The sequence below is a fragment of the Mus pahari genome, chromosome 8, assembly GCF_900095145.1.
Source record: "Mus pahari chromosome 8, PAHARI_EIJ_v1.1, whole genome shotgun sequence".
Taxonomy (NCBI): Eukaryota; Metazoa; Chordata; class Mammalia; order Rodentia; family Muridae; genus Mus; species Mus pahari.
The window spans coordinates 16967900-16975226 of NC_034597.1; the positions used below are offsets into that span (position 1 = coordinate 16967900).

Consider the following 7327-nt stretch of genomic DNA (forward strand, 5'->3'; position numbering starts at 1 on the left):
ATTATGTCAGTAATATTTATTTCAGGGGAAAACTCTATTTTCAAGTCAGAACACTATCTATTAAGTCAAATGTTCCCCTGATTTAATTCCAGATAGCACTAAATAACAATAATAATCATAATCCCCATGGTTTGGAGACTGCCCCGAGAGGTCCAGGGCTGGGCCTCTGAGCTTGCTTCCTGGTGGGAGCTCTTACACACAGACAGCCCTGAGCGCCTGTCTAGCCTTGCCTTGCCTGCCTGCCTGGGGCTTCCTGCTGTCCAGCGGGTGGACAGGGTAACTAACTGCAGGTGTTTTTGTCTTCCTGGACCTCTGCTGAGTGCAGCTTCACCTGAGCACTGAGCCTCGCCATCTCTGGGCCTGCATTTCTCTGGCTAAAGCAATCACAGCCATGAAGAGGATGCCCCGGATGTCTTTTCATCCAGAGATGCCATGGCTTCTATACCTTTGCAGTACAATGAGTCTTATGTTCCCGGAGGCCAGTTCTCACAGGCTCAAGCCATTCTGGGGTCTCTTCCTGGGTCCCCCACTTCTCACCCATCATGGTCAGCTTGAAACATCTACAGATAGAGAAGTTCCAGAGCTACCGGAAGCATGCACTGCTCATGGTGAACTAGGAACCCCTCTTTCTGGTTGGGGAACCCAAAAGTCCCCAGAGATAGCCGTGACCATAGGCCTCTCACTCCTGTCTTATGGTGATTGGCAGCACTTACTGCTGTTACACATTTCAGCTAAGTGACGGGAACAGAATTTGATCCAGTCTCCTGATCTCAAGAGCTACCTACTAGCTCAGCTGTCCAGAAAGTTTCTAGGGGAGTCTAATGTAGAGAATGGTCAAGAGGAAGAGAGAAGGGACAGGTCTCCATAGCGAGCTAGATATGAGAATGAATGACCCAGCTTCTGACCTCTGGGATTCAGCTCTGAAGCCACTGGTGTTTTTCCAGAATTTCTTTATCCTAAATCACTGTATTCAGGGATGGACAGGGGCTTGGGATCTGCGGAGGCCAAGTCTCTGCTGGGCACTAAGGACAAGATGGTGACCCTAGAGTTAAGATTCCTGTCTGTGGGGAGCCAGAGAGAAAGCATAGGTAAAGGCCCCTCTCAACTACACCTTTAATCCTAGTTAACTGCCAAGAAAGAAACAAGCACTGGATGAGAAACTCTGGGACCAAGCTACATGATGGTGCCGGTGGGCATTAGGAGTGTGGGCAAAGGCTGGTAACTAAACGCAAACCTGCACGGCCGGGTACGTGGGCAAAGGACAGAGACAAACACCTAGCACATATCAGTCTCATCTGTTCCAGGAGAGAGCCGGCAGAGTGGTGAGCTTGGATCCAGTTCCGGGTTGTGGCCCACAGATGACTATAGGTTGTACACGGGGCTAACTTCCTGCCCTAGTCAAGGGGCACATAGAGATGACATCACTGTCTATTTATGCCTCCTGAAGGCCACTTCCCTCTTTGAGTCATGAATGGGAAGCTTGACCTTGGCTCTTGATCCATTGTCCTCCTAAATCCCACCTGCTGTGCCGGAGGACCTTCAGCTCTCAAGGAGGGAGGGAGGAAGACCAGTGCACGCTAGCTCTCACTCTCTCTGCTGTGTGTGTGTGTGTGTGTGTGTGTGTGTGTGTGTGTGTGTGTGTGTGTGTGTAAGTAAGTTTGACTGCTCCTGGCCCTGCACCTTTGTTTATTGACTTTGGTCCTTGTTCAGACCTGTGTAGGGAGCTGTGTTGAATGAAATGTGGAGAACAGGGGATGATAATGAAATCAACTGGACTGTTTCCCCAGTAATTCTAGAGACGGATGCATCATTAATGTTGGTAATACAGTGCCTGTCAGCTCACAAACTTCTCAATAAATGTGCAGCTGGCAAGCTCTGATAGAAATTGGAGGCAAGCAGAGAATGAGATTTGGGGCCTTTGATATATGGGGTGTCAGTGGCACCGTGAAGTTTTTATCAATTTCTGTCACTTTGGGCTTTTGTGCACGCTACATATGTGGTCTCTATAGCCACTCTCCATGGGCTATGTGGATGCTGACTGTGCCCCCGCATTAGTGTGAGGAAGAGGTGTTGTTACAGGGTCTCCCACATCCTTCAGAGGCTTTCCCTTGGGGCCTATTACTCAAAGTCCCTCCGACCAACACAAACAGTAGCACCAGCAGCGTCTGGACTGGGCTCATGGGTCACTCAGCCACCATGTCAGTTTTGAGTGAGAGTTTGTCTACAGCAGTTCTCCTCAACCTGCTTAATGCTACAACCCTTTAATACAGTTCCTCATTGTGACCCCAACCATAAAATTATTCTTGTTGCTACATCGTAATTGCAATTTTGCTACTGCTGTGAATCATAATGTAAATACCTGTGTTTTCTGGTGGTCTCAGGTGACCCCTGTGAGAGAGTCATTCAGTCCCCAGATGGATTGGCACACACAGGCTGTGAACCACTGGCCTAGAGAGACTCAGTTTCCCAGAAGAAAGCCAGAGGTGAAAATTTGAGCTTAGGGGTGTATGGCTCAGGGTTAGAAGGGGGCTGAATGGGTAAACTAGAAGTAGAGACAGTTAGATAGGAGAATCTGTGTGGACCCAGGCTTAGGACTGCAGATAAACCTAGAAGTTTATGGGGAGTGAAGACCAGGCTGAGCCTGGATGTGTGGGTAAGGGGTAATAGCCTTTCAAGGTAGCATGCTGTGATGGTTGCAGTGTGCATGAAGGTAGCATGCTGTGATGGTTGCTGTGTGCATGAAGGTAGCATGCTGTGACGGTTGCTGTGTGCATGAAGGTAACATGATGTGACAGTTGCTGTGTGCACTCTGGAGCCAGGGTTCTGGGTCCCAGATCCCAACCTAGCAACTGTGTTCAGGTTTCTTCCTTTGTTTAATGGGGATAGGAATGGAAATAGCGCATACCTTGAAGGTTTCTGTGACTGAACACAAATGAATATATGTAGCTATGCAGGCTCATCCATTGGGTCAGACACAGCTGGGATTTGAGCTCTAGTGACCCCCAAAACCTGGAGGCTTGAGGAACCTGCTGAGGCTGGAGTATTTATGAGGGACTCACCCACCCACAGAGAGAGAGAGAGAGAGACAGACAGACAGACAGACAGACAGACAGACAGACAGAAGGGGGGAGGGGAATGAGATCTCAATTCTCTTCAGAGGTCTGGCCCTCAAGGTCAATGTCACCAGCAAGGTGGTTAATTGTGAGAGGAAACCATGAGGGGGTTCAAGGCTCTCAAGGACGCTGGAGAAATTTTGAGGTCAAGGACCCAGAGTGTGACTTCATCAGAATCCATCAGGAACTTGCTGGGGCTCCTGGGGTTTGGATGGAGAAAGCGTGGGGTCCCAGACAGGCTAGCCAAACAGAACCCAAACAGCAGAGCCGGGCTCGACTCTTCCTATCATAGCATGCGCAGAGTTAGGAGCAGGTCCCAAGAGGCTCAGGCTCTAGAAACCAGAGTGGAAAGACTCCCCTCGGCTGCAGGGAGACCTGGGCTAAGGGATGTCTCTGCCACAGCCATAGCATCACTGACCTGCTGAGACCTGACTGTGCTGGGGCTGGGGGAGGGGGGCATTCTGGAAGGTGTGTTGTTAGGGGGTCAGCTGACTTCCTCTCACTTCCAAGGGGGAAAGATACAGATTCATTGGAATAGCCCACTGGGTTGATCCTACCACAGCTGGCCCCAACTGCTGCTGTGACAACATGTGCCAGGCCTTGGAGGAGAGGCCCAGTCTAAAGGCTCAGCGACTCACTGGGAACAAGACCGACCAGGAGCTCCCCACAACGTGGGCGTCTCATGAGCCCTGCTAAGGGAGCAGGCTGCAGTCAGCTTGTTAGGATAGAGCAGTCAGGGAGGGCTTCCTAGAGGAGAAGGCCTTTGAGCTACACCCAGAAGGGTGCCCTGTTTTCAGCAGAAAGGGTCTGGAGAGGACATCAGCTTTACATCCTCAGAACTACCTAGGGCCTAAATATGCGTCACGGAGGCCTTAAACAGCCACCGGGCCTCCGAGGACTCAGGTAAGGAGTGATCCCCCCCCCAGATCTTAGTCACAGAGCAGTCCATGCAGTGGCTATCAGAGGGCTATTCTTACAGTCCCCAGAACCCTGCTGTGGCCTGAGAGGTATGGCAGCTGCGGCCCAGCACAGATTCCCCGGCTTCTTAGCCAGATGCTTAGCCACTCTCAGCATAGCTGGACAGGTGCCTTGGGAGCTGGTGGAGAGCTGCAGGTCTGAGGAGCAGTCTGCCTCCAGGACGGGAGCCACCGCAGGGAGGGCCAGAGCCAGAGCCCACTGTGTGTGGAAGACTCTAGAGGGAGCCTGGGAAGGGGCTGTGAGGGCAGGGTGTACACTCGGTTGGGGTAAAGAGAAAGGAGAAGCAGGCTCTTCCCCGGGGGGGGGGGGGTGATTCAGCACAGACTCACACATGCCGTCCTGCGCAGCCCTGTGCGGTTGGGTCGAGGAGGGAAAGGGCTCAGCCCAAGGGAGCTGCTGTCTGTCTAATGGAGAGGGAGCCGAGCTCACTCTGATGGGAAAGTGGGAAGTAGGGGCGATTCCTGGGCCAGAAAGGAAGGGGAGGGACATGGAAGGACATGCACCAGGAAAGGCAGGCTGAGCCACAGGCACCAGGGAAGGGATCAACAGAGGGGGTTACGCCTCTACAAGTAGGGACTCAGCCAGGCCTCCTGGGCAGAAGGTCCCAGCTTCTGTGTCTGCTCCGGGAAGGTCAGTGCCTGTGTGACGGTAACCCGTCTGTGTGTTTTTGCGTGGTGTAGCCAGATTGATGGAACTGCAGGCCAGAGAGGACATCAACTGTGCATACAGGGAAGGGTTCTCTCTAGGGTCTACCACCTGCCTCCTGGATGTTAAAGTCCAGGGTAAACCAGGTCAAAGAGGGAGGGAGGCACAGGGTCAGGTGACAGCTGTCCTGGCAGGTGTGCCATCATCTGGCACGAGGAATGCTGTGGGGCCCGGGGGTGGCCTCATTTCTCACCTAGCTCTCCGCTGCCAACATGTCCATGGTGCTGTGGGTAGCTGGCCCTCCCTACTGAGCATGCTCTGTGAGGAACAAGTGTCTATCCCCCACTGGCAGTTGGCACAATGGATAACCAAAGACCAGAGCAAGCTATGGACCTGCCCCAGCCACACAGCAAATCCCCATGTCACACCATGATCCTGGAGGCTTCGGGATAAACTGGTCGGGTTGAGATCAGGTCAACTCCTCAAACATGCTTCCCTCAAAACACGCATGTGGGGCCCTGTGCCTTCTCAGCTTGTCTTCACCCTACCAAAAAAACAGAGGCAGCGACCGACCCAGGAAGGCCTGGCCAAAGCCTGGCTTGGACCGGGTCTCCTGGGATGGCAGTAAAGTCCCCGAGCCCGCTGACTGAGCAGCAGACTCTCAGCTCTGCAAGCATAAACATGGCTATTTTTAGCCCTCACAGGGCTGTGAGTGTAGCAATGTGACCTGAATTTGGCTTGGCCCCCTCATCCTGCCTCACCCCAGGACAACAGGCCTCTCCTGCCCCTGACTCTCCCCACCATCTCAAGGCAGGGCTGGGAGTTACTGGGCGTGCTGAGGAAGGAAACTGGCCTGGCTCAGGCAGGGGTCCTCGGAAGGATGGCCAGGATGCAGTCAGGCCCATGTGGAGGCCAGCTTGGCTTCAAGGACAGGATATGATAGGCAGAGGTGGCAGTCAAGTCTCAAAGGAGATGTGGGAACCATCTATGTTCTGTGTTTTTTTTGTTTTTGTTTTTGTTTTTGTTTTCTGTGATGCTGAATACCCCTCTGGTCTGACTGGGCCTCAGGAAGCCTGGGTTCTGCCCCTGCCTCACAGACTCCCAGAAAGGTGAGGCTGTTCCCAGTCTTCAGCATCATCATCTAGGGAGCAGGAAACCTTTCAAATGTTTCTTCACCTTTTCCTTCAGCAAACCCCGAGCTCTCCCATTTTGGGCCAGCCACTGGGCATGACCACAGAGACCAGCCTGACTAGGAGCCTAGCTTCGTGGGCTGTTGTTCTTGGGCAGAGATGGGGTGGGACCATGGAGGGCAGAATAAATACGCACAGAAGCAATCGGCTTTTGCAGTGTGCAGCATAGGAATGGCATTGACTGTGAAAGGAACGGTGGGCTTGTGAGTATGTGATATGAAGGTCTATCAGGTGCTAAGTAACTTGGCTGGGGGCAGCCTCCGAGCCACGGACAGCTGCTTGGTTTCCAGGTCCTACCTATGGGTCTTGGGCCTGGACATCCGCTGATCCAGTAGAAATGGTGGAGAAAGAGGGGAAACTGGATAAGGGAAAGCAGAGAGTGAAAGGGCGGTGTCATGGCAGATCACTAGTTGGCTATGTCTGTTGACATCCAAGCAGAGAGAGGCTTTACAGATCGAACCCTGGGGCACTCTGCCAACTTCCTGGGGCAATGTGGGCGGGACTGACCTGGGCTTTGTTTCCGTGCATCTGGAACCATGGCTCTCCAAAGCTTGACCTGTCGCTTGCCTGTGCTGGGTGGAGCTGTGTGCAGTGGGTGGAGTCTGCAGCCTTGGTACGGAGGGTTAGGAACCCCACCTGGGAGAGGAAAACTGACATGCGCAGAAGGTGCGTGCCTCGGGCGTGGAACAATGCTCACTTTCTCCTGGCCCTGGGCCCTGCGTGTCACCGCTGCTCCCTGTTCTCAGCTGAGAACTTCTGATTGTGACATAGCAGCTGCCTCTGCTGTGCCCACTGGGGTGTGGGGCTTTTCACGTCAGACTCGGTTTTCCTGTGTTGTGTGCTGGCCAGCATCTTGGACAGGGCTTCCTAAGCCGTTGGGTTTCTACCTGAGATTCCAGAATGCAGTGGGAGATCCTCAGGGCTTTGGGACTGGAAAGGTTATTTTGTGAGTAAGTCAGGGCCAGTAGGCTGGGTCTGGCAGAGCCCAAGAAAGCCTGTTCAGTATGGGATAAAGCAGAGAAGGCTGGGATAGCCGTTTCTTGCACAAGTCCCTGTACAGGCTTTTGCCTGGTTGGTGGTGATGTCTTGCTGTGGTCATGGACATTATGGAGGTCTGTAAACTTCTGCAAGCCATCAGCAAATGCCAGGTCAGCTCGGCTCCACCTGTGTTTCTCCCATCCTACCCTGAAACTAGAATCTACATGTTGGGATTGAGGGCTTGGATCCTTTACTGCTGGGGTTTCTCTTAGAGCCATAAGCCCAGGGACTCCTTCCAAAACTAACGAAGAGGCTCTGAGTCCCACTGATGCTAGTGGTAGCTTTGAGGACTGTCTCTGTGTCTGTGTGTGTGTCTGTGTGTTTCTGTGTCCCTGTGTGTGTCTGTGTGTGTCTCTGTGTGTG

The 7327-nt window shown here is 52.9% G+C and overlaps 1 protein-coding gene across 7 annotated transcripts in view; it reads left to right on the forward strand.

The window, feature by feature from the left end:
• Zmiz1 (zinc finger MIZ-type containing 1) overlaps positions 1 to 7327 on the forward strand; it is a 206707-nt gene that overhangs the window by 23390 nt on the left and 175990 nt on the right. The window contains exon 1 of one of the 7 annotated variants that reach the window (XM_029541334.1): positions 4655 to 4721. The exons of the other annotated variants lie outside the window; for them this stretch is intronic. The gene's annotated coding sequence lies outside the window, so the exon portion shown is untranslated. Of the gene's footprint in view, positions 1 to 4654; positions 4722 to 7327 lie in introns of those variants that run through there. 7 annotated transcript variants of the gene reach the window in all.